This window comes from Triturus cristatus, chromosome 7 (assembly GCF_964204655.1).
Source record: "Triturus cristatus chromosome 7, aTriCri1.1, whole genome shotgun sequence".
Taxonomy (NCBI): Eukaryota; Metazoa; Chordata; class Amphibia; order Caudata; family Salamandridae; genus Triturus; species Triturus cristatus.
In genome coordinates this window covers 1,060,720,577-1,060,747,891 of record NC_140590.1, presented here as the reverse complement: position 1 = coordinate 1,060,747,891, position 27,315 = coordinate 1,060,720,577, and positions in this window count along the sequence as shown.

Here is a 27,315-nt window from a genome sequence, read left to right as displayed (position 1 = left end):
TTTGGGGATTTTTATATCCATGGATCCTACTGTGCGCTATGAGAGGAACCTGCTCCCCCCCTTGGCACGCTTGAGGCGAGATGTTGAAGGTTGGCGGAGGCTGCCGCTCTCCCTTGTTGGGCGTGCGGCCCTGTTCAAAATGATGTCTCTTCCCCGCTTCCTCTACGCCCTCCAGAACACCTTGGACTGGGTACCGGCTAAATACTTTCGGGAGGTCGAAGGCCTCCAAAGGACGTTGCTATGGGATGGGCGGCCGCGAATAGCTATTTCAAAGTTGACGCTCCCATGGTACGATGGGGGCATTGCGCTCCCAGACATCCGACGGTACTACTGGGCCACGCAGTTGAGCGCGATCAACCATGGGTTTTACGGCCCTGCCCTCAGCCCTGGGTATGCCATGGATAGGTGGCTGCTGCGCGGCGGCAACTACTACAGGGCGTTGTATTCGCGGTCCCTAGACTCGTCCCTCACGGGGCCCACAGGTGTGGCGGTGCGCGTATGGAAGATGGCGACCGACTGGCTGGGCTGGAAGGACAGGCTAACCCTCGCTACCCCATTGTTTGAATCGGAACGGTTGGGAAGACTCTGGCATACGAAGGGCTTTGATAAGTGGGATCTGATAGGGATATCCAAGGTGGGGGATGTGCTGCAGAAGGGGAGGGTGAAGTCTTTCGAGGAGTTGCAGACTGAGTTTGAGCTAGGGCCTTCAGAATATTTTAGGTATATCCAGCTGCGTCACGCCCTCCGATCAGTCCTAGTGGAGGGTGAGAAGGTGCCGGAGTCCTCTCCCCTTGAGGATCGAGTCCTTGATGGTCATATGCCCGAGAGCACGATTTCGCTCATATATAAGAAGTTGATAAACGTTCGGGCAGACTTGCTATTGGGGCTGAGAGAACAGTGGACCAGGGATGGCCTCGAGTTGGATAATGAGGACTGGCAGTCAGCGGTTTCTTCGCCTAAGGAGGTTGCGATTCCGTCGCGTCTGAGGCTGGTGCAGCTCAAAATACTGCACCGGGTGTATGTTACGGGGCCACGGCTGGTCCACATGGGATTCTCGGAGGATGGCCTGTGCAGAAGGGGATGTGGTATGGTGGGTACTTTCCTGCACATCATTTGGGAATGTGGGGTCGTTGTGGAGTTCTGGAGGAGAGTCCATGCAGTTATGGGGGAGGTGACGGGCATTGTGGTACAGCCGGAGGCGCGGTGTTGCCTCCTGAACGTTTGGGGGCCCACTGATCTCGATGAGGCACAGACCCAATGGGTGACTCTGGGTAACATGGTGGCTAAGAGGGATATCGCGCGATTATGGGGCTCCTCGGGTCCCCCTACACTGACCGCGTGGAAGGAGAACATGGATTGGAGCATGTTTAGGGAGAAGACGGTCTACTGCTCTAGAGGTCGCCCCCGGAAGTGGCACGCCATCTGGGGGCGGTGGAACCAATATAGGGGGGGAATATGTCTTGCCCCGGATCTGGAACCTCCCGAGGAACAGCTTTCCCCCTGACCTACCTTCCAGCACAGTTTTGGTTTAGGTATCCGTTCTGAGCCTCTGCTGTTCCCCTTCTTCCTCCGCACACAGTCTTATAATTAGTAGATGAGTGGGGTCCTGCCTCCCCTGGGGGCTTTCGCCATGGGGTTTCAATGTTCTGCCTTGCTGGGGGTTGTTGTGTGTTTTTTCTGTGTTTATTTAAAATTGGACCTTTGCGTTACTCTTCGTACTGTATCCGGGACGCATTACTGTATCTAACTTGCAATGCTGCCGAACCTTCGGGCTGTCGGCTGAATAGCTGTGTCCTGAATTTCGAAATAAAGGTTTTCAAAAAAAAAAAAAAAAAAAAAATTACCTGTTCTCTTTCAGTTTCAGATTTTTTTTGTACTCAACCAAACCTTATCTCCCACCTGCAAGGTTGCCTCAGGTCTCCTTCTTTTATCTTTATTAAGCTTGTAACATTCTTTTGCAAGAAACAAGTTTCTAGTAGCTGACTCATGTACTTCCATTAGATGTTGGACTGAATCTCGTACTGCAGGCACTGTTACTTCTTGAAAATTCACTGTGGAGTTCCAGTGTCTCCCATAGTTTATAGAAAGGTGAAAATCCAGTGGGAGCAATCTTTGCATTATTATGTGCAAATTCTGCTGTCTATAGGCGGACCGGCCAGTCACCTTCTGATCTAAGAGGAATAGCCTTAGATATTTTTCTAACTCCTGATTGATTCTTTCAGATTGACCATCTGCTTGTGGTCGGGCACTCGTGGAGTATCTCGTTTCTATTTCCAATCTCTTAGTAAAGGCCTTCCAATAGTGAGGCAGAAATTGAGATCCCGGGTCTGAAATTATGATCTAGGAGATACCATGCACCTTAATTAAATGTGGATTAAATTGTGTAGCTATCTGTTTTGCAGTGGGGGTTCCTTTCAGAGCAACAAAATGAGCCATTTTTGAAAAAGCATGAACCATCACTAAAATTGAATTATACCCCTGGCTAGAAGGCAAATCTACAATCAAATCCAGAGTGATGGTGTGCCATGGGTGAGGGAGATTCGGCATGGGTCTAAGTAGTCCCTGACGGGCTCATATGTCTGACTTTCCCAGTTCACAAGTCTCGCATGCCTCTATGTAACGCTGAACATCTTTTACAAAGTTAGCCCACCAAAACTGTCTCTTCAGTAACTTCACTGTACTGTTGATTCCTTGCTGTCTAGGTAAGTGATTATCATGACAATCAAATAAGGCCTGCTGTTGGAGTTCTTGGGATGGTAAAAATAAGGCCTCTGCATGAAATGGTAGCTGTTGACGGATCTCGCTTACAGGATTTTCTTTGACCCACTCGTGCAGCTCCTCTTGAGTCCTCACCTTCCTGATCTTTTTTTCAAGAGTTTCCTTTATAATGGCTCCAATAATCTTTGTTTCAGGAATTATTTTCTGATCGTCTATCAGGGATTTATTTCCTTCTGTGTCTCTTCTGGACAGTGCACCAGCCTTCCCACTACTTCTGCCAGGTCGATATTTAATGACAAAGTCGTACTTGGCGAACTACAATGACCATCGCAATTGTCGTGGGGTTAAGGTTCTGGCTGATTTCAGGAATTGCAAATTTCTATGGTCTGTGAACACTTATCACATGTCTTGAACCAAGAAGATAATGTAACTCTTTTTCCATGATGGTGTAGTTGATTTCTGCCAGAATTAGTTTTCTTGATCGATACGCAATTCGATGCAACTGACCTGTTTCCTTATGCTCTGATAACACTGCCAATCACTTGATATAAGGTGTCAGTCTCTAGATAAAAGGGTTCGGTTGGATCTGCGTGAAGTAAGATGGGTGCTGACGTAAAGCTTCTTTTTAAAGATTGAAAGGACTCATTGGCTTCTACAGTCCATTGAAAAGGGATACTCTTCTTCAAAAGCTTAGTATTGGGAAGGATTTTCTGGGAGACGTCTTTAATTAACCTGCGATAGAAAGCCGATGAAGCTTTGTATTTCTTTTACTGTAGTTGGTGGGGGCCAATCTAGTACTGCGTCTATTTTCTTCTTATCCATAGTAAGACCCTCAGGAGCAATTACAAATCCCAAGAAGTCCACTGACCTCACACTGAAGGCACATTTCTCCAGTTTGACATACAGACTGTTCTCTCTTAATTGTTGCAAAATTCTTTTAACTTGCAGTTGATGCTACTCTTCAGTAGATGAGTAAATTAAAATGTCATCAATGTACACAATCGCACCCTCGTCAATACATTCCTTCAGAATGTCGTTAAGAAAATATTGAAATGCCGCCGGGGCATTACAGAGGCATATGACATTACTTGGTATTCGAATAATTCATATTTCATCCTGAAGGCCTTCTTTCACTCATCTCCTTCTCAAATTCTAATAAGATGGTAGGCACCCCGTAAATCCAATTTCATAAGACTGTGCACCTTTCAGTTGATTAATTAAAACAGAGGTTAAAAATAAGGGGTAACGTTTCTTCGTTGTAATCCTATTCAGTGCTCTATAGTCGATACAAGTTAAGTTCTCAACTCTCCATCATGTTTTATAACGAAGAACAGTGGAGAGGAGATGGGTGACTGTGAGAGTCGAATAAATCCATTGTCCAGAAATGTTTTAAGATACTCTTTCAGATGTAGATTTTCTGCCTCAGTGAGCGCATAAATTAAACTGCAAGGAAGATTCGCACCCGGTTCCAAGTCAATTTTGAAATTGTAAGATCGATGTGGTGGGAGGCTTTTCCCTCTACCTCGTTGAATACACCGGCAAAATCTTGATATTCGTCCGGAATATCCACGGTTTGTACCACACAAGCCACCATTTTATTCTCGCACAGCTGGGTAGCTGTATTCCGTTTCTTACACCCCAGCTCTTGATGATAGCAGTGTTCCAAACAGTAACTGGAATCTAGGACCACTGTTCTCTCACTCCAATTTATGGTAGAGTTATGCTCGGTTAGCCATGGTAGTCACTAGATGATTTGGAATTATGAAGCATCAATTAGGTTGATATGTATTATTTCTTGTAGACCTTCAGTTGAAATAAGTTCTACAGGTTGTGTGTGACTTACTATAGGACCAGACAGAAGATTAGATCCATCCACAGCTCTCATAGCTTCGCACTTGGTCTTTAGAATTGCTTCTAGGCCCACCTTGGAGGCAAATTTAAGATCACAAAAATTTCCACTTACACTTGAATCCAACATTACTGCAACATTTTGTAGGGTTTTCTCTCTGAACTTTGTCATAGTCCGGATAAGATGCGGAGCTGAGGATTTTAAGGTATTTTCAATTTGATTACTTGTTGGAGTTGTTCCTTCTTTCATTTTCACCAGTCCAACTCCTCCTACTGGTGGTGCTGCAAGTTTTCCTTCTTGAAAAGCTTGGGTTTCTTGGGGCAAACCATCACAAAATGCCCACTAGCACCACTATAAAGGCAAAGGTTGCACTTTAAAAACGATTTGCATTACTATTGTAAGCGCGGCTAAACCAGGAAGTGGGGAGGGCTTCTTTAGTCTCGTGCCTCATGCTGTGGAGATTAAGCGCCACAATTTTGGGAGGTGGGCGCTCTTGTCATTCATGGATATAAACGGAGATGCTGCGCTGCCGTGCCTAAGGTAAGCCTGTATACGCCCGTCGGTGACCCGGAGGTGTCCGGCGCCGGCTATGCTGCCCGTCGACAGACACAACACACAGGCCGTATGTGCGGGAGACACTGCTCTAATTACGCTCTGCGGCATCTTGCAGCGGCACTGGGGCCCTAACTAACAGTGGGTTGTTTTTACACTGTTCGTGTTGTAACTGGTCTCCGCTACCAATTAATGGCTCTGCTTATACGGGCCCAACCTCTGGGAGGGAAAAAGCCTGGGCAAAGAGTCAGGGTAAACAGCTTAAAGCACTGCTGCTTAATACCCGCTCGCTGCAAAAAACACGATGTCCAAATATAAGATCTATCAATTGAAGAGCACCCAGACTTTCTGTTTCTCACGGAAACATGGTTGCCGGATGCCTCTATCCCAACTATAGCAACGGCTATTCCGGTGAACTATAGGATCATCAGGAAGGACCAGGAGGGGGGTAAGGGGTGGTGATGTTGCTGGCATTTTCAAAAAAGGGTTTGAGTGCGCTTCTTTAGCCTTGGATGCAGTGGTCAGTGCAGAATGTTTGGGTTTTCGCTGCACTCTGTCTTCTCAACACTGTCTTGCTGGGATACTGATCTATAGACCACCGGGCTCATCTGGTAACTTTATTGGGACCCTTCAGGAATGCACTTCATTGCTAGCTTAAAAGTATAAACATCTTCTGATATTAGGGGACATGAATTTGCATATGGACAAACCTTTGGTGGTTGCTCTGCCTTAAATTATGTCTGCATGCAAGCTTATACCCCTTATTAAGGAGCCCACACACAAGATGGGTCATGTATTGGACCAAGTCTTTTGTAACATGCAGTTGGACACTGATTCCCCGAGCCTGATCATTTGATCGGATCACTTCCTAGTCCCATTTCGGATACCAAAAATAGGGAAGAGTGAGCTCTCAGACTACAGCCACTGATTATAATTTTAGAGCCCTGAATAAGATATCACTACCACTCCTGCACAGGGCTTTCGCCTCATCCGTCCCCATACTGTTAGACAGTCCTGCAGAGGATGCCTGTGCAATTGAGGACTGGCTAAGGACGAACATCGATGCCGTTGCACCTTTAACAGTACGGACCTCAAGAGGTTGTCACTCAGCTCCCTGGTTCAATGAATCATTAAGAACCAGTAAAAGGAAATGTAAAAAGCTTGAGAGGAAGTAGCGCAACCTTTAACCTAGAAGATAGGGATACCAATATGGCCACCCAAAAAGCATATTATAAAACGGTGAGAGAGGTTAAGGCAAATTATTGGCAGAATAAAATCACGTCTGCAAAATAGAAGAGCAAAGAGATCTTTGGGATCGTGAAGTCTTTTATGGCTTCAAAGGTAATTAGCAGAGCAGCCCCGCTGTCAGCGGACTGGACGCAGCTGCTGGCCCAATCTTTTCACCCTAAAATAATGACAATCCAGCAGTCCTTCCTGGTGTCATCTAAGGATAAAATGGCTGGGTCGGGGACAGTAGGAGATTTAACTATTTCCTCTCCATCATGGGAGCCTCTACAAGGCCCTCGGCTATTACAGTTTCCGGCCATTGAAATTGGGGATTCACTTTCCTACCTGATGAGCCTGAAATCAGGCTCACCATTGGATGCGTGTCCCATGAAGCTTTTACCAGCTTTTGCTCCCACCATCAATCAACACATTAACAAGGTCCTGAATTCGTCATTGGCTGCGGGTTTTATGCCGCCTCTCTGGAAACAGGCGAAAATCCTGCCCCTTCTAAAGAAACCGAGCGCCGACCCACTTATACCCACAAATTACAGGCCTATCTCCCTCCTTCCAGCCTTCTCCAAAGTGCTTGAGAAGCACGTAAATAAAACAGTTATGGAGTTTGCTGAAACCCATGATTTCTTGCACCCAACTCAGTCCGGTTTCAGGGCTGGTTATGGCACTAAAAGGGCTTTGAACGAGGCGACAGAATATCTAAAGGAGAAGCTGGATCTGGGGGGGTAGAGCGATCCTCATATTGTTCGACCTGTCGGCAGCGTTTGACACGGTGCCACATAGGAGGCTCCTCGATAGACTGGAAAAATTGGGTTTTGGGGGGCGGGCTCTAGCCTGGCTAACTTCCTATTTGGAGGACAGAGAGCAGGTGATTTGGACTCCTCCTTTTTCTTCCCCCATGCCTAGCCTCCAAGTGGGAGTCCCTCAGGGCTTCTGCCTTAGCCCAACGCTTTTTAATCTATATATGTCCCACTTGGCAACAATAGTAGAGTCTTATGGTGCAAAGATCATTTCGTACTCTGACGACATGCAGCTGGTTTTCTCTTGCAACAGAGGTAATAATTTTGATGGGGGCATGATAAGATCTTGCCTTACCGACGTCTTTGGGTGGCTGGAGGAAAATCAGCTGAAGTGTACCTCCGATAAGTCAGAAATAGTCTTCTTCGGCCTGCCTACAGTGCACGACTGGAGTTTATGGTGGCCGGAGAAATTTTCTCCTCCCAGTGTGGCTCAACCCATAGTTAGAAACTTGGGAATCGTGTATCGATGATGCCCTCTCTATGAGCTCCCAAGTTCAGGTTTTGGTCGAGACCTGTATTGGACTACTTCGCATGGTGAAAAAGTTCCTTCCACTTCTTCCACTGCCCTGTAGAAGGACTGTGATCCAGATATTGATTACATCGAACAACAGGAACATAGTTTATCTAGGTTTGCCAGACTCTCTCCTACAACGCCTTCAGGTGGTGCAGAACGCCGCAGCCAGGGCAATTTTTCACTAAAAACTTAGGTCCCATATGGCACCTCATCTTAAAGCCCTTCATTGGCTCCCAGTCAGGGAGCGGATACAGTTTAAGGCCTTAATAATGTTCTTTAAAGCTCTTCATGTGAAGGGGCCTATCTACCTCAGAAGACGTGTTGGCTGGTACACTCCGACAAGGGCACTTAGATCAACCTCGGGGGCGTATGTTTGCATCCCTAAAGTGCGCCTGGCACGTAGGGGGTGGTAAATCCTTCAGACTCTTGGGGTCACAGGCATGGAAAAAACTTCCACTGCCCCTTATACTCTCCACGGATCTGATGATTTTTAAGAAATTGTTGAAAACCTGTCTCTTTGGGAGCTAAACCATCTCTATGTCAGCAGGTCTGTGATTCTGCAGTGCCGTGACACTCCTTTTGGAGTAGCTGAGTGCTATACAAACTCATTCATTCATTCATTAATTCTCAAAGGTTATTTTGTCTTTGCTTAGCCTTCTCTTCCTTGGAAAGAGGCCCTCTTATTGATCCAATTTGCATCGGTTCTATTCCTTGCTCTTTCTCTGTTGCCTTCATGACATCAGTTCTTATTCGATCAAACCTGGGAATGCTTGGACGGAATTCTCTTCTTTTCTCACCTTTCCTCTCAGTTCGGCTATAATCTATTTCTAGGACTAAATCAATCAAGGCTTACACTTCGGTAGGACGATTTGGAATCTGTGCTGAGGCGTCCTTAAGGTCATCTTTCAATCCACAATAGAACAAGGCAGCCCTCTAGTAAGATATATCACTAATTCTCGATTCCCTTGCCTCAAGTCTAACAGTTCATTATCTGTTGCTTGGGCCACTTTTCTTCGATCGAATATTCGTAAAAACTCTTTCTTAAATTGTTCCACGTCATATTAAATTGGAGCGTCCTGTGTGACCAAGGGCATTGACCATAAAGCGGCGTCTCCACTTGGGTATGAGAGGATGACGGCTATACGAGACTGTGCATCAGGAAAGACGGTCGGACAGCACATGAAATGGAGTGAGCACTGTGTAGGAAAAATCTGGGCCTTCTGAGGATCTCCACTAAATCGTTCAGGTGGCACTAAAGGAATGATAGGAGCCAAAGAATACACTACTTGCATTGTTACACCTGAACTTGGTATTGAATTAGAACCAGAAATTCCAGCACTAGAAGAAGATGGGGTGAATTTAACTCCTGAACCTCACTTTTCAATTTGGCTGCTAACTCTAAAATTTCTCTTCTAGATGCTTCCATCTCTGACATAAGAGACTTATTCTCTATCCTTACTGCCATTAATTCCTATTGTATCACTTCAAGAATTTTTGCTTAACTCTTTAAGTCGCAACCTTCTGCCTTTCTGCTGAGTTATTCAGCTTGGGCCCTTAACTCTGTCAAAAGGATTCACCTCTTCACTTCACAGAAGCAGAATGTATTCTTTTTCCCAATTCCCAAATCAGGCCTTCACTCGAACCCCTAAACTGCAGGAGATCAAGTGAACCCCAACGGGGAAAGGGTATGGGGACAGAAGAGAGTGCCTTTTAGCTTTTCTTTGGTTCACTGCTACTCCTTCTTTCTGTCATCTCTCTGGATAACCGTCTTTTTTTCTCGGTATTCACTGGTGAACTGTAATTCAATAACACAACAGTATGCTAATTTTTACTTATCTTTTTTTTAGTTTTCAACAATTCTTATTAATTAATCTTACTCTTATGCTCAAAGCTAAGGCCTTTGCTTCTCTTCTTCCTTATTCTTTTTAGAGTAAAAAGTGTATCAGTTAAGATTACTCTTCTTCTTTTCCTTACTTATTGTGTCAAATAAATAATTAAACAATGGTCAGATAGAATATTGTAATTAACTTTGTCTTTTTCTTTTACAGTTTTTATACTTGCGGTACGTCCTCTTCCAAAAGGAGATTTGTGGGAAAACAGGTAATCTTCAGTTCTTCCTTTTTATATGTTTGAGTCTTCTACTCTTATTGCGTGGCTTTCCTGGAATATTCTTTTATAGAACTCCCTGTCTAACTAACCGTTGCACCAGAAACGAAAACTACCCTAAACTAAATTCTAGCGCATGCTTTTGAAGGAAATACTACTCTAACAAACTGACCAACTAATACGCAGCTGCTGTGGAAACCACTCGCTGAGACAAACTCAGTGAAGTGAGCAGTTTAGAATGCCACCAGCGCACTTCACTGCCTTGCCTGTCCTCGCGCCTTCAGCAACCCGCGAGAGACTAGACCGGCAGCCTCAGTGGTGTTCCGGATTCCTCCACGGGCCCTGAAGTGGGTGGCAGATCTCCGGAGTTTTCTACTGATCAGTGTGCACCCAAGGCCCTGCCGGCAGGAAACAGTGGCTGCACAACAAGAAATTGTGGCTCTCGTCAGCAGAGCCCTGACACCATGGGGAGGGCACAGCACCAGGTGAAATGGCTCTATGTCTCACCTTTGGAATTATCCTGTACCCCACTTCAAAAACTCAGTGGCAAATGGGAGCTCGTACTGAATAGGGCCCTTCCAAACACAGACAAATAGAATATTAGAGTACCCCAAAAAGGTTTCCCGCAATACCAGGCTGAAATACATAATATTCAACTACACCCTTATGACATATATGTCACCTCATAGGCTCCGTGTTGCGTAGGGGGTAACATACGTAACTGCCAGAGGTGTGACCACGCAGATGCTGATTTCATCCTCATGACTTGGGATAACTCCATAGTAAACAGATTTTGGGATGAAGTTTTGGGGTTGACGGGGCAGCTGTGGGGCATACACTTACACACACACGATTGAAACCTGTTGTTTGGATGCTTCCCTCGGCCACCCTAACGGAAGGTGGGCACAAGGTTTGTAGACCAAGCCTTGATCCTGGCCAAAAGGAGGATAGCTTTGGCCTGAAAGTCGGCAAGGGGATCCACAATAGTGGATTGGAAACAGGATGTGACACACTGGGCTGGGGTAGAGGGGAAGGCCCTGGCTAGGGAGGATGCGCGGGTGATTGGGCAACACCCTATGCCGGGCCCATGGAGTGAAGTCTTGAAGTTTTGGGAACACCCTGAGAGATACCTGTTCTGAGAGAGTGAAGATGACTCCAGCCCTAGCCCAGAGGGCATTCATAGCCAAGCAATCTGAGTAGCATGGTAGTCTGGGTTTTCAGGAGGGGCATCCCCCCGCCCCCCACTGCTGCACTGTAACACCCCCTGGCCTGATTACCTCTAGGATCAACTGAGCTCTGACCTGGTTGGTGGGTTGATGATTGCGCCTGAGAAGTGGTGGTCCCCCCACCACATAGGTCGCCCCCAGGTTTCTTCCCCTCCTTCATACCCCTGATGCGAATAAAAATTAAAGCACCTCACTGCATGGTTCCTTAGTTTGTTTTAGTTTCTTTTTCTTCTCACTGAGCTGTAAAATATGGGTCACCCTTATCTGACAGCCCCCTTTCTCAGGTTAGGCTGCATACATAAGTAGATAACTAACTGTGCAGGGATCCACTATGCATCCTAGAATACTACTTCACCCCAGGATCACACTTGGTAGCCCCCTTTCATGTACATGTAGTAACAGATGGAACATTAAAGTTAGTAACGGATGACCCCCTGTGAATTGTATACTGAAGGCTTTGGAGTATGCTATCAGCTGTATTACGTGCAATATTACGAGCAGATATGCGAGAAGTTGGTTAACTTAAAGGTTAATAAAAATATGTTTGGAAAACAAAGAGAGGAGATATTTAAATGAAAAATACTTTGCCCATCATTTGCTAACTAGATACTATAATTTCTCTGGGTTCCATTGAAATTAAACACAAACATATATTTCATAGAAAATCAATTTTAAGGGGATGGCCTCAGCATTACTGTAGTGTTTTTGTGCCCTAAAACTTTAGAATATAAGTCTTTCCCTTTAACGCAGGGGGTAACAGAATGCTAACAGTTTGCAAAACACAATAGAAAATAATCTGCAAACAATTGAACGCAGTTTGGCGAATACATGCTTTCAAATGCACAATTTGCATTGTAATTTAAAGAAGCACCCTTTGAGGAGTGTATCCTAAGTCCTTATCTAAATATTTTTCGTTTGTGCCCTGTTTTGGCCAATTTCTACTTATTTTTCGAAGGAATCCTCATGAGAAGCCGTCAAACCCCAGCAGAATTGTCTTTAAATCCTATCTACTGTTGATCTATGACGCTGGCATTGGTGTGTGTTTAAATTCACCGCACAATAATGAGTTCTTCAAAATACTTTTGTGGCCATACCTCTTGTTTCCTCTAAAGTTACCTTGAAATCATTCAATGTTTTGCCACTGAAAAGAAACCACTATGTTTGGAAATTAACACTTTATGATACATATTCTCAAAGGTTTGTTGTATAAAAGCCAGATAACACCACAGAATTTGCAGCACAGCAACCACAATAACGTTTAACAGACCTTTTTAAAGAATATTAAAGTCTGACCACTTTGCAACCCCAGATCCACCATGACCAATTTGAGCTGTATTATAGAAGTGAAAATTAACTACCACCTATAGTCTGGTCAAAGGACAATTTAAGATTAGTTTGCTGGGCTAAGCCCAAATGATGGTAAGCAGGTGCCTACTGTCAGGTTATCGCATCAGTAGATCAGATTCTTGCGGTCATTTTCAATCTGACCTCAAAACTTACATTGCACTATGTCCGATATGCTTGGACTTTTTTTGTATGAAGTTTAGCATCATAGATCGGGTGTGCTTTAAGCGTGAGGTTTAAGTCAAAATGTCATAAACCTATTGCATCGTGCGTGGATAGTAGTCCCTCTGTACACCATATTGAATGAACAGTGTAGTAAGACTCCAGGCACTGATGTCTGCAATCCAATATAATCTATAGTTTCAATACATGCTCTCTATAACTGGGACTACTGTGGTCCAAAACACACATCCTGCTGTGGAGTGAACGGTTACATATGGAATCCTGGGAGGATGAAACGTACCTGGCACATTGAGCTGCATTGAAAAAACACTTTCCATGATATTCCCACTTTCAATAATGTCTGTATGCTGAAGCAAAATGTGTGCTCTTTGTCTTTTGATTAAGGGAAATTGCTGCGAGTAGTGCCAAAAGAAACAGAAATGAGATGGAAAAAATACTTTTAGTTCCTGACTTTTTAGCATGCCAGTTAACTTAATGCGTTTCCAAGTCAGACTTCGAACTGATCTTAGATCAAACACAGTGATCGTACATTATGAGCAATTCATGTGAATTCCCTAGAGGTTTTCAGATTTTCGATTTGGACATAGGATTAAATGTCTTGGCTGGAGATGCAGTGTTGTGTACACATTTGTAAATGGGTTGTCCTTAAAAGTATATAAGCCCAAAATATATTACTGTTTAGATGAACAGAGCTGTCCAGATCCTCTTTAAAGTATAGCACGTCAGAAATAGCAATATTATTTAGAGCTGTAGCCTCACCTTCATTCTCTGCAGTCACCTCCGTAGGATGTTCCACCTTTCTGATGAACCACAAATTCTTTCTAACCACATGCCAGTAGATGGCGTTGTGTAGCTCCTCAGTGACTCCCTTCTGCCCAGGAAGGGACGGGGTTGAGCCAAATATAAGCGCCCTTATTGGGCGCAGAAGTCTGTTCCTTCCTTTCTGCACCTTATAGTGCCGATCCAGAGCTCTGTATCCAACTTTGTCAGTTTTCCAAAGATTTTACATTTTTCGACAGTGTACTATGGATTAAAGCCACTAACGAAAACTGCAGGATTCAGGCTGTGCTGAGACTTTAAGAAGCAGATCTTGGTCACTGCACGAGGCGTGTGTTAGGTTTCTAATGTATACTTCTAACCACAGATTCCATACTTTGTGAATATTCCCCAGGCATCAGACTGGAGTCGGAACCTTTGAAGCAGTTTTCCTGTGCACTTACAGTGGAATCATGCGCTCCAGAAGTGACAAGCTGAGCTACATATAAGTGCCACCCATGCACGCTAATGTCAGTTCTTTTCTTTCTGCGCCTTCAGGTGTGGATCCCAAGCTTCTCCTTGGTCTGAATAGGGAAGGAAATGACCCGATTAGGGTCACCCAGGTCACTTGTGACCACCTCTCAGCCTTCCATACAAAAGAAGAGGGGGTCAGATGGTAGAGAATACAAATCAAGTATATTTTACTCAGGTACACTCGTGCGGAGTCCGGTCTGACCAGCCTCCTTAGATTGCTGCAGAGGGACTGGCTTCAGCAAACATAGAGATACAATATGGACTCTTTCTGAACCAAGAATGTCCCGCCCCTAATGGAAATCTACTAGCAGGTGCAGCTAAAACAAAGGAGTAAAGGAAGATGAGTTTCGACTCTGGGACCGGGCACACGTTATCTTCATACGAAGGTTATTCTGTTCATGTCTACAGCTAGGCTAATGCGAGAAAGCTTCTATCTATGGGAAAGGAATGCATTAATAGAAACAGTGTATTCGTTAACAGAGCAAGGCCTAACCTTCGAGAAAAGAACATTTCCACAGGCTGCCTCTTGAGTCGGGGCATACATAGCTAGCGACATTATTCAAAATGGCGGCTGAACCTAAAATGGTGCCGCAAATACTAGCTTAACACGTGCAATGCATAAACAGTACAGCTTAAACATTTTTATTCCAACTGACCCTCTTTTTAGCATTTGCTAAACCATTGCAGATTTGGGAACAAAACAAAAGATGTAATATGCGGAGAAACAAAAGACATCAACACTTAGAATTATACATATATTCTGTATCGGAAATTCACATTGCAAGGGATGATGTAGAACCAAAAATGCCCTCATCAATTTGCATTAGGTCGGAAATATCCTTTTGCAACATGGCAGCTAGAAATATAAGGATCTTCCACCCCCAGGATGTGAACATACCCCAGAACCATCCAGAGAGAGTCAAAGTACCATTTTCTTGGTGTATATCGGATGAAAGTCTGTGCAATTTCTGTATGGCAGCATACACATTGGGGGCATGGTCAGGAATGTACACACAGCAGCTACTGCCAATAATGCAACAGGCCCCTCCCCGATCAGCATGGATGACGTCTAACACCATCCTGTTTTGTAAGGTGACGAGCATCGTAGCCTGGAGCTCAGCAGTGATATTGGTCAGTATCCCTGCTGTTGTATTAATAACCCCTTCCACAACTCTTATGAGCCGACAAATGTTAAGGCTATTGGACATGGGACCCCAAAAGTTCGATACACTTAATGGCATCTTCAAACTGTTGTAAGGTAGTATCTGTTTGGTCTACATCCTTTGTGTCAGTGACCCTTCTCACTCGGGGCAAGTAAACACTCTACGCTGCAGCTAACGGTCTTTATGGTAATTGGATGTAGCTATATACACAGGGGGAAGGAGAAAAGAGATAACACCTGCCCGACCACCCCCCCGGGAACCAGACATAAGCTTGGGATCCACAGACAAAATAGACATTAGGGGGTGGTATGAAGGACGGACTATTGGTTGTTCTCAACTTATATGTGGAATTGCATCTGCTCTCCCCTACCTTTATCCTCCAGGTCCCCTAGACACAGAAACTAGCTGTTGTGTTGACCAATGACACTGATATTGACAGATCCTCAGTAACATTACGAGCCTGGAAAGACTGGAAATACTCTGACATGTTAAACCCTTGGAAATCAGCTATTTCCATTTGAGACCATGTCCTGTTCTTTACACTTTTGTATGCATTCATGCAGCTCCTTAAAAACTATTTACCAAACGCCTCTTGGCCTGTCGGACCGTCAGGGGGGGCCCTGTGATGGAAATGCACATTCTGTACCACAGTGTGTAAATCAGCAGGTGTCCTATCCAGAGTATCGAATTGGGGATGGGGGCGCACCATACTGAGCAATGCAAACCAACCCTCGCAACTACTGATGTATGACAGTGGCATCCACAACAAATTATCACTTTTATGAGTCACTGAAGGAAGTAATTCACAAACCCAACAATTAGTTGTATTTGACACCTCATGAGCCTGATGCAACATTTGTATAAATACATTATCTTCATAAGACTTTTGGCGCTCTCCTTTGTGAGGAACCAAAGTAACTAACATTTGTTCGGGGGGAATCAGTGTTGTACCAACCAAGGAATGCACAGGATACTTCTCTTCCAGAAACCAGGATATCCCCAGTACAATTATTAACCCAATCGCAACTATTGATGCAATAACTATTTTAATTGTTGTGGACCAACCCCGCACTGGACGCGGTGGTGTGAATGGCTGTTCCTCCTCAGTAATAGGTCGACCAAATGGATACACTATGAAGCAAAAAAGGGAATACAGTAAAAGCAATAACGGGGCAATTTTTCACAGTGTCCGTCTGAGCCTCACTGGTAGACTCCTATTGTACATCAACGTTGGCGCTCTTGAGCACCGGCGGTGGAGCTGCTCAGTCCTAGCTCTTGATGAATCCCACATCGTCCAGGATAATGTATCCCCCTCCAAGGAAGCATGTTCGATTTATCCTGTCCAATGTCCGAACAATGCACCAAGCTCGCCTCACCCTAAACTAACACTGTTGGTACTATATGCAAAGTACACCCTGACTTACGCAGTCCATCCCTAACTAATCTGACTTCTCCTTTTGTGCACTGTCCTTCACTTGAGGGCGCACATTGTACCTGATGACTCCAGGCACAGAGGGGTCAATGAAAAGGGGCTCAGGCACAAAGCGGTCAGTGGAAAGCTTTGATCTCTGGGGGCACTGCCTCATTTAGCACCTCATTATTTTTGGCATCCATGTGGGTCCACGTTAGGAACGCATCGCTGAATGGGATGAAGTGGGGCACCTTCTCATGCGCCGAATCCCCAATGCCCTCCCTTACCCACTGCTCATAGGGCAAGGGCAGAGGTACTCTGCAGCAGTGATGCGAATGAATCCAGTTCTTTCGGCCGACGACTTTCATGGCTGTGCGGGTGCATGGAGAACCTGGACAGGTCCCTTCCAGAGAGTCTCCAAACTCTTTTTCCGCTGGAAGTTCTTTACCAGGACAAAATCGCCGGGCCAAATATCATGTCCGGGCCCCTCGGGTACAGGTGGTTTGGAGTCCTGTATCTGTTGGTGAATAGAAGGCAGACTTTTAGTTAACTCACACAGGTAATCTGTCAGCAAAGGATACTCAATTTCCGAAAACTTACGCAGTTGTGGGACCCCCCAGACATTCGCCGGGTGTCCGAACACGACCTCGTAAGGTGACAATCTTGTCCTAGAATGTGCTGCTGTTCTTGTGGACAAAAGGGCTAATGGTAAAGCATCTGGCCACTGCAACCCTGTGGTCATCTGAATCATTGCCAATTTCAGTTTGAGAGTACCGTTGTACTTCTCAACCAAACCTGCTGACTGGGTGTTGATTCACAGCATGGAACTTCTGTCTGATGTGTAGTCCCTTGTAAACTAGCTGAATAATCTTGACTTCTTTTATCACTCCAAATCAAACGGGGCAAGCCGAAGAGAGGAAAGAACTCCTTCAGGAGTATCTTTGCAGTCGCAATGGCTGTATTCTCTTTAGTGGGGTAAGCCTCAACCCATTTACTAAACGCACAAATACAACCACCAACACATACTTCAAATTTTTGACCCTGTTCATTTCAATAAAGTCGATTTGAACGACCTCAAACGGGAAAGTGGGTGGTGCAAAATTACCAGGTGTTGTAGGGGTACACTTTCCAGGATTGTGCATCATGCACACCATGCAGTATTTTACTAAATGTGTAGCTGTCTTGGAGATGTTGTCATTTTGCCATACGGGGTCTAACAACTTGCAAATACCCATAGCACTAATGTGAGCTGGGCTATGGGCCACTGTCACTACAGGAAGAACATATGCATTGTGAGAAGTTGGCTTGGCATATGCTGGCCACTAGTTATAGTGGCCACCTTGCACCAGTCCAATTCGACTCTTATGGTAGATAGGTTTAAGACAACCTTTTAAAGAAAGCTATCCTAGTGGTAGCTGTGGAGAGCAGCCTTCAGGCTAAGTCTCTGAGGAATGTAAAGCAGCTTGTTTTACCTTGTAATCCCTTGAATTACCAAATGAAAAGGACACCACACAGGTATATATATCAAATATATATGTATTTATTCTTAGATACACTCTACTAATCTCTTTATGAGATTAGAACCCAGATACACATTCAAATGTCAACACTTCTCAATAAATTAAGCACAAATATGGCTGTAGCCCTAGGGGCGTACCGGACCATATACTAAGAAAATGGTTTAACAAACTCTACTTGCAAAATGAAAAGGCCTAGGGCCTTGTGAATCGCTGGGGCTTCACTTCTGCAGTGTTAGCAGGTAAGTAATCAGCTCACGGGAGACGCGTGCAGTGTCAAAACACAGCCGCGGGTTTCCTATTGGTTTCAATGGCACAAGTCGCGGTTTGTAATTTAAAGTTTTAGGGCACTTCGGAGGAGTCAACAAGCAAGCCACTTACAGGGTAAGTATTTCGAGGGCCAACACACACTTGGGCACCGGAGTGCACGAGTTACCTCACCCACGGAAGCCGGGTGCATAGGTGTCTTTTGGTGTCGGGTCGCGATGCTGTTTTCAATGGAGATCACTGAAGACTTGCTGCTTCTGACGACTGGAGAGGTGTCCGCTGGAATCCGAAGATGAATTGAAGTTGAAGAGGACCTGAAAATTGAGGGGACAGTGTTCAAAGTCACTTGCCAGTGACCGGTGGCCAGCAGGATGGATGACCACTGATGTCGCGTCGCTTCAGGTCGTCGATGGTGATTTGTCTCTTCGCTCACGAGGTCCAGGAGAGATCGACGATGACCAGCAGCTGGATTCGAAGGGTCCCACAACGTCTGCAGCTGATGACGGTGTCGGCAACCGGATTGGAGCCAACAAACCTTGGCAACTGCAAGTCTCGTGTGGAGTGAAGATTGACGATGATGCAGACCAGCAAGGTCTGATGGACTTACCCAGCAAGGGTAAGTGAGGGCAGACCCGGAGCAACCAGGAGAGACCTTGAAGTCGATGAGAAAGTCTTCGGGTGAGTCACTAGCCAACGGGCAAGCAACCGCCAAGACGCCTTTGCAGAAAAAGTTCCACAGGAGCCCACGGTCACTCGGGACGGGGTAGGCCGCTGATTTTCGGTGCCAGACCTGCTAGGGACTTGGACTACAGATGGTCCAAAGCACAAGTTCGTAGAACGTTGTTTAGGGTTTGCACTCGAAATCAGTGCACGGTTCCCTGGTATTGCTGTTCCTCGTCACTTGTGGGGTCCAGATGCCACAGCTTCGCTGGGGGCTCAAAATGGCCGTCGAGAGGTCAGGAAATCTGCTTCAGGGGACGCAGGGACTTCGGACTCCGGCGGGAGTGGTGAAGTTTGCAACCGTTGATCAAAGTTACTGGTGCCTGCCAAGCAGGGGAGTCACTCCTTGACTCCAAGGGAGATTCTTCAGTCTTCCAGAGATAGTGGAACGTCGAAGGGCCAGGATTCTTCTTTGTAGAGCGTCGTCCAGGTTTAATCTGAATTGCATTGGCAATGCTTGGTATCTTATAGTGAAGATAGGGGAGGGACTAGCTCTATGACCACTCCTCTAGGAGGGTCAGGGTAGTGGATGGTTACACCCACTTCCCTTTGTCCAGTTTCGCGCCAGAGCTGGGGCAGGTAGCCCCTGAACCGGTTTGAGCTGGCATATGCACAGAGGAGCCTACTGCTCCCCCAGTGCAGGACTTCAAAGCACTCTAAGAGTGCACCCACCCAGCTCCAATACACTAAATCCTGTCTGGGAGGGGGTGACACCTCCCTGTGACAGGATACCCTTTGTTGGGCTTCCTCCACTGTGAGTTTCGGTCAGCAGCAGGAGGGCAGCCCAGTGTCTGTGCTGGTGGCATCCATTTTGTGATGCCAGGGTTCTAGAAGATTTCTTCCGTTTAGTACAGTGGGTACATGTCGTCCCCTCTAGAAGGGTGGGATCATACTCCCACACCAGTTACTGATGTGGGGGTATGATTCCAAGTTGTTTGACACCAAACACGACATGTTTTGATGCAGTCATTCCAAAGTTAGCATTTACCGCGTGGTTATAATGCACTTAAGAGTATATGGTATATGGTTTAACTGCATCCACAAACAGCAGCAGAGAATAGACTGCAGAAGCACCCCCTCACATAGTAAACCAAGCACCCTGCCCTTAGGATTGTTAGGGCCTGCAAGAGGGGTGACTGATAGGTTCATATGTGTGTGTATGGTGAGATATAGGAACCTATACCTCTGTGAGGAGTGCTAACACTACCTCACACAGGCTGCAGTAGCAGGCCTGTGGTGTCAGATAGTGAATGCTTCCCAGGGGGTGGCATAATACATGCTGCAGCCCCTGGTAGGCCTGTGAAGTACCAATGCCCTAGGTACCTAAGGTACCATATACTAGGGGCTCATAAGGTACCACAGTATCCAATCACTAGTGCGTCTAATATGCACACCAAGTTGTTTAGAGAGATCAGTGAGACTGGGGCCCTGATTAGCAGGGACCCAGCCAAACTATAGTCAGAAACCAGTGTATACATCAGAAAAAAAGTGGGGGCAACATAAGTGCAGATCCTACTCTCCTACATGCATCTGGCAACATCCATCTCTGCTTCCCTGACTTGTCAATCCAACATCCTTCATCATTCAAATTCGCTGTACTTTCTTGCCACGCCGCTAATTCCTCCACCTTGGCCTCACACTGGATCTCCATCACATTTTCTTGTGTATCCTCAAACATGGAGAACTTGGGCACCCACCTGGTGGGACCTGCTACAAACGTGCTTTTCATCTTTGTTCGGGCTGTGTCCTTAGCTGTCTGATCCACAAAAGCATTCCCCTTACCCACATCGTCAGTTATTTTCTTATGGACGCTGCACTTCACTGTGGCAACTTTCTTAGCAAGTGTCAAAGAGGCTAGAAGCCTATGTATAAGAGGACCATGCTGAATGCGTGCCCCGTGGGAAGTAAAGAAGCCGCTCTCTGCCCAGATCCACCCACAATTCTGGGCAACCCCGAAAGCATACTGGCTGTCAGTATAAATATTAAGAACTAGTCCCTCGCTCAACTCACAGGCTCGAATAAGGGTGACTAGCTCTGCAGCTTGGGCTGACTGATAGGGAACTTGTGATGTCTCAACTACCATGCGCAGTGTTGTAAATGAGTATGCAGCAGTTGTAGTTCCATCTGGTACCTTAAAGCAAGAGCCATCGACATATAGCTCCCCTTGGGGGTACGATAAGGGAACCTCAGTTAGGTCTACCCGTCCCTTCGTCTCTTCCTCTGTCCAGAAGATACAATCATGTATGTCAATCTCCTCATTCTCAGAAGGGAGGGGTAATAACGTGGCTGGATTCAGAGTGGCACATCGTTTGATCGTAATGTGTTTTTGAAAGAGCGTATGCTCATACCCGGTCAGACGCGCACTGGTGAGGTGCTGTGTCCTTGTCCTATTCAGAAGTGTATCCACAGAATGGGGTACCATGACTGTGAGGTCAGTATTGAGTACGAGTCCTGCTGATTGTCTCATTTTGACGGCCATTGCCGCGACCGCTCTTAGGCACCTCAGGAGGGCTCGGGCGAGAGGGTCAAGTACAGCAGAGAAATAAATACAAAGTCGTTGCTTATTCCCAAATTTTTGTGTTAAAATAGAAAGCGCACAACCACCCAGCTCATGGATGTACAATACGAAGCACTTCGCATAATTTGGGGTGCCAAGCACTGGAGCCGAGCAAAGCGCAGTTTTAATTGCTCAAAAGACTGCTGACACTCTGGAGTCCAAGGTAGGGGTTCATGCACATCTTTCAGTGTTAGGGCAAGCAGGGGCTTAATAAGCAGCGAGTAGCCAGGTATCCACTCCCTGCAATAGGAAGTGATACCTACGAAAGAGCGATATATAAGATGTAAGCCAATTGGAAATTGGACCGTCGCACTCCCTGGTAACAATTTTACGAATTGGATAGTAAAGCTATAGGTAAATTTGTTGATTTCGTTGGTGCAGGTGGGTAAATCCTCCTGAGTATGTATACCTATGAAATTGCGCACATCTTTCTGAGTTTGCGGGACAGACATTTTAACAATGGTACTGATGCACTCAGGGGTCAGTATCCTACCCTCCTTCGACAGTAGGTGACCTGTCGACAATACTAAAATTTGACCATGGTCAGCTAGATGAAGCAACAGTTTAACCGTACTATCTCTGCAACCTAGTTCTGTGTCTGAGGCGATGAGCAGGTCATCAACATATTGAAGTAATACATTACCTATGGGAAGCGACAAGGAATCCAGCTGGCTTTTCAATGCCTGACTATAAATACTCAGACTTTCTGTATAGCCTTAAGGAGCGTGACAAAATCTAAAACTTCTACCAGCTAGGGTGAACCCGAACAGATATCTGCTATCAGGATGAATAGGAATACTGAAGAATGCATTTTTGAAGTCAATGACAGAAAAGAATTTGGCAGAAGAAGGAGAGTCATAATGTCAGGGACAACCAGAAACTGAGGAATCACTATTTAGTTAACATCACGCAAATCAATCACAAAACTGTAAACATGTTTGTGATACTCAGAGGGACCCAAAGGCGTCTGTTTGAGGATCAAGAGAATAGGGCTATTACAAACATTAGCAGTCGTCTCCTCAACGACCCCTTTTTCAATGACGTTTTGCACAATTTGAATCAAAGCTCACTCACCTGCCTGGGGTATCTTATACTGAGGAATGTGGGGTAAAATAGCACCTTCCTTGACACATCGAAACAGGCGATATCTGTAACAAACCCTCATCTGTGTCGCCCGTTGCCCACAGTATGGGTGGCACATCTTTAAATTCAGCAGGGAGAGGCGCATCTTTAGACAGACATAGTGTAGCGCACACAACATTCGGACCCATTGTTATGTAGACACCCTCCGGGGAGCAATACATTGTGGCATACAATTTCTTTAATAGATCCAGACCCATCAGATTTTCTCCACAATTAGACATCAATAAAAACGGTGAATCCACAGTGAAAGGACCCATAGTCAACACAAGGGGTCTTGAAATGGAGCTCACAACCGGTACAGCAGAAAAACCTACCGAAAAATTATTATGGCCAGACAGAGCCACCCCAGGGACCAAGGAACGAGAAATAGAGCGGTTTGTTGCACCTACATCCACCAAAAACTCCTAGGTCGAACCATGCACATCCGCACTAACGTATGGACCACGTTGATCTACAGGTATAGGAACTGGTCCCTACTCTGTCCCTGGCTGCCCTAGCTGTAAGACATCCCTGTCACCTCATCCGTATCATAGTCATCATGATAATACTGTTTGCCCGAGGGTCGTCAAAGTAATTTTGATCAGTTTGGCCCTCCGATGTCCCAGCTGTCTGAGCTCTGTCCTGGCCACCATCTCAACAACCCCGTCCACGAGTTCCTCTCCCTCTTGGGACTGCCACCTTCTGCAAAAGCACAGGGCATTTGCTGCACCAGTGCCCCTCCTCCTTACAGTACGCACACTGATTCGGTCCTACAGGCGTAGCATTCCTGCTAGTACGGTGAAGCTGTCAGGCCATACCATCATGTCCTCTACCATTCCCCCGAGAAGCCTGTTGCAACAACACCTTCGTCTTCAAATTGTTATGCATTTTCTTCACCTTCTCCTTATTTTCCCTGTGCTCATAATACTGTACCATATTCAAGATAAGAGAAGGAGAAGATGTGGACCAGATGCTCTCGGAAGCCTGTAATCTAGTCGCAATCTCGGGGAGCAAGTTGGAAACAAATCTACTAACAAACAAACGCACACCACCTTCAATCAACAAGTCCTGTCCACTATAATCCAGAAACGCACCATCAAACCGGGTGAAAAAATCAGACACACTCATTTTTCTTCTGGCGACAAGCTGATAGCTAGTCCCAATCAATCTTTCGGGTGGAATAAGGAAATTCATATACGTGATAATTCGGCCAGGCAAAGCAAGTATCTCTGCCTTAGACTTCTCACCAGGCTTCCTCTCCTGGTCCCATTCTTTAATTTGATCCCAGGTACCACCCAATTCCACAACGTGGTCCTGTGTGTGTACCTGTCTCAAAATATCAACCGGAACCAATAAACCAAAGAACATTTCAATATCCGCAAGCGTCATCACTGTCAAAGAAGTTGCCTCAGTCAATTCTTTATAATATGCAGTAGGATCTTTTCTAGGGTCTGGTAACTGAGTATTAAGGGACAAAACATCACTCCTTTTTCATGGAGTATAAACCCATTGTTCTTGAAAACGGGCCTCTACCCTTGGCCTAGTTACATTATCATGCTGATCTCGTAGCTCTGGTATCTCAGGATAGTATATAGGATGCACCTCCCTCATCGGAAACAGAGATACCGGGGTGGGGCTCTTCTCCAGCAGCCTTCACCAATAAGCAACTAACTTCGCAACATTGCCAAAGACATGAGGAGGCTCCATATCACAAACATACACATGATCCCTAATATCGTATATGATATGCAGTGCTGCACCCTTGAAATGCTGCTCCCAAAGACCAATCAGAGTATCCAATTTGCTTAAGGGCATGTTGCTGTACAATGGGCTCATAATCTTTCATCACACTCCACACATCTTCCACACCATAAATGGGATTCCGGGCCCACTGCACAGCCTGATTAGTTACTACCTGTTTTTCTGCCTCCCTCACGTCAGATCGTATCAACGTCTGCCCTAATCATTCCTTGAATTTCGTCCAGTCTCTATCTTCAGTGCCGCGTACTAGTGTCCCAATAATCTGCATGGTCGGGGAATGGAGGAAAACACTGGGAGTGATAACAGAGGTAGTAGGCATTAACGTCACTGCTGGCTGGGTCGTGGGTGTAAGAGCTGGTGAAAGGGATGCGGAAAGCAATAGGTGTTGCAGGAATGCTGACAGTCGTAGTTGCCACAGACGGCGAAGACAAAGAAAGGACAGGAGGTGCCGTGGCCAAGGTAGCCTGATCAACAGTAGCAGAAACAGCTGACCCTAAAATGGTGCCCCAAATGCTAACTTAACACGTGCAATGCATGAACAGTACAGCTAAAACATTTTTATTCCAACAATAGAACAACTTTCATCATAATTTACCAATGTGCAAGCGGAAAGGTCACCTCCTGAGTCAACAGCTCCCAACCCTGTAGGTAGTGTTACAAACAGATGCCTGTGACTAAGCCTGGGCAAAGCACTACGCTACGCTCGCGTAGTTTGCGAAGTTCGCGCTACTTCGCACTACGCGAACTGCACGTAGCACAGTGCGAACACGCGTAGCGTAGTGTTGCGTAGTGCTGCGGTCATTTTTTGCTTGCTCGCGGTCCTCATCGTCAAGTTGGCGACCACGAGCAAGCAAAATTACATCCCGGCGAGACTTTTTCCTTGTTCGCGATCAGCAACTTCAAGTTGGCGATCGCGAGCATGGAAAATAAACCTCCCGGCGAGATTCCCAACGCGAGGAGGTCAGGTTTCTCATTGCGAGTGGTCGCGAATGCTCGCGACCGCTCGCGATGAGAAACTACCAGTTCGCGTTGAGAAAGCTGAAGCTCGAGTAAAAATCTACTCGAGCAGCAGAAAACTACAGCTCGCACTGTGCAAGATGCCATTTTCAATGATTGCACAGTGCCGGTTGCTTGTCCGCACTGTGCAATCATTGAAAACGACATCTGGCACAGTGCGAACAAGGTACTACGCAGTTCGCGAAGTGCTACGCGTAGCTCGCGTAGTGCGAACTTCACTTTGCGTAGCTTCGCGAAGTGCTACTTCGCGAACTACGCCCAGGTCTACCTGTGACAGAGTCTCATGAAGGAAGTCTTTGGTTCCTGGGTTCAGAACACGACTCCAGGTCCTGTGATGACTGCACTGTGTTGAACCCAAAGGCCATATGGGACCACATGGCCAAACTTTACATCGCCAAGCACAACAAGACTCAATGATCGATCAATCAACGATTTATAGAGTGTGGCAAATCACCTGTTTGGGTCTCAAGGCTCTGAAGTTTGCTACTTGCTTTGTAGTGATCTGTTCATTCGAACAGCCAGGTCTTGAATACTTTTCTGATTTGCTGGTGCGATGAGGCGGTCCTGAGGTGCAGGGGAAGGTCATTCCAAGCTTTGGCCACTAACTGTGAGAAGGAGTGTCCTCTACTGTTGCTTTGTCGGATCTGGTGGGTGTCTGCAAGGAAGAGGGAGGCGGATCACAGGCGTCTGGTCGATTGGTGGAAGGTCATGTGTTTGTTGATGTTTGCTGGTCCTTCATTGTGTAAGGCTTTGTTTGTTTGGGTCAACATCTTGACCTGGCAACTCTTCTGGTTTGGGAGCCAGTGTAGCTTTTTGAGGTGGGGTGTGATGTGGGACCATCTGGGAAGGTCGAGGATGAGTTTTGAGGGGTTTGTATCATCTGTAGTCTCTTACGGAGGCGTGCAGTTGATGCAGCGTGGAACCTGGGTAACGGGAATCAGGACAAACACCGTACCAAATATCCTCACTTCGTCACAGACCAAATATCACATTAACACATTCACTCCTACAATCATTGGTGGGGCCCATAACGCCAACATTCACACTTCACTTCTCACTGGTCTGCACTTACAGGAGAGATGAATGTTCCAAGCGCTGACATGAGAGGAATACCTTATAACCTATAGAGAAATGTATTTACACATTTATACACTAATATCCTTACCCCTTACAGATCTCAATCCTAAACATCAAGATACTCCTCCCACGTGATCAATGGATCATTTAGTTGGATTGATAAGGTGATTCTAGGCCAGCTAAAAACACTTCAATATCTTGATCTTTACCTTCCTCAATAAATGACAAAATGCATTTTCTTGTTAATCGATGTTTGTTTATCCAATTATCGCAAGAATTTAGTTCCGTCTAATAAATTTATTAGATTTTACGTAACTCACAAAACACCATACTTACCTAATCTGGCTATTTGTCATCCTCTAAGTCATCAAATTTAGTCGTCAATCAATCAGAATTCGAAAGTTCTTCATGCGGCACGCTACAGTCCCAAGAATGGACAAGGACCAGAGATGTGCGAGCATCTATCAGTTCCCATAGATTTTAGGAGGGCCTTAATTCATCAAAGAAATGGGCAGCAATTCAGTCTGTCAAAGATCCAGGAACGCAGCCGTCACGTAGTGTCACCGTCGTCTCCGTCAGCAAAAAGAAAAGCACGCAGCACCCTCTCTATTCTACTGTCATTTTTATAATAAAATAATGTTAAGATGATACATTTTATAAAATTTAGGCTTTTTCTATTGGTTGGTTGGAATAGTCCGGTGAGGTTTCACACAGTTCAAGGGCTTATGTCAATACAAGATCCATCCGGTTCCTTGTCAGTCCTTTTTTAGTGAACTTGGCGAGCTTCCCATCGTGACCTTGCTTGGGTACAACAAGTGTAGGGTCATGTCGAGGCCACTGGTACATGTTGTAACGCATGCGTACTTCGCCTGGAACCTCGTG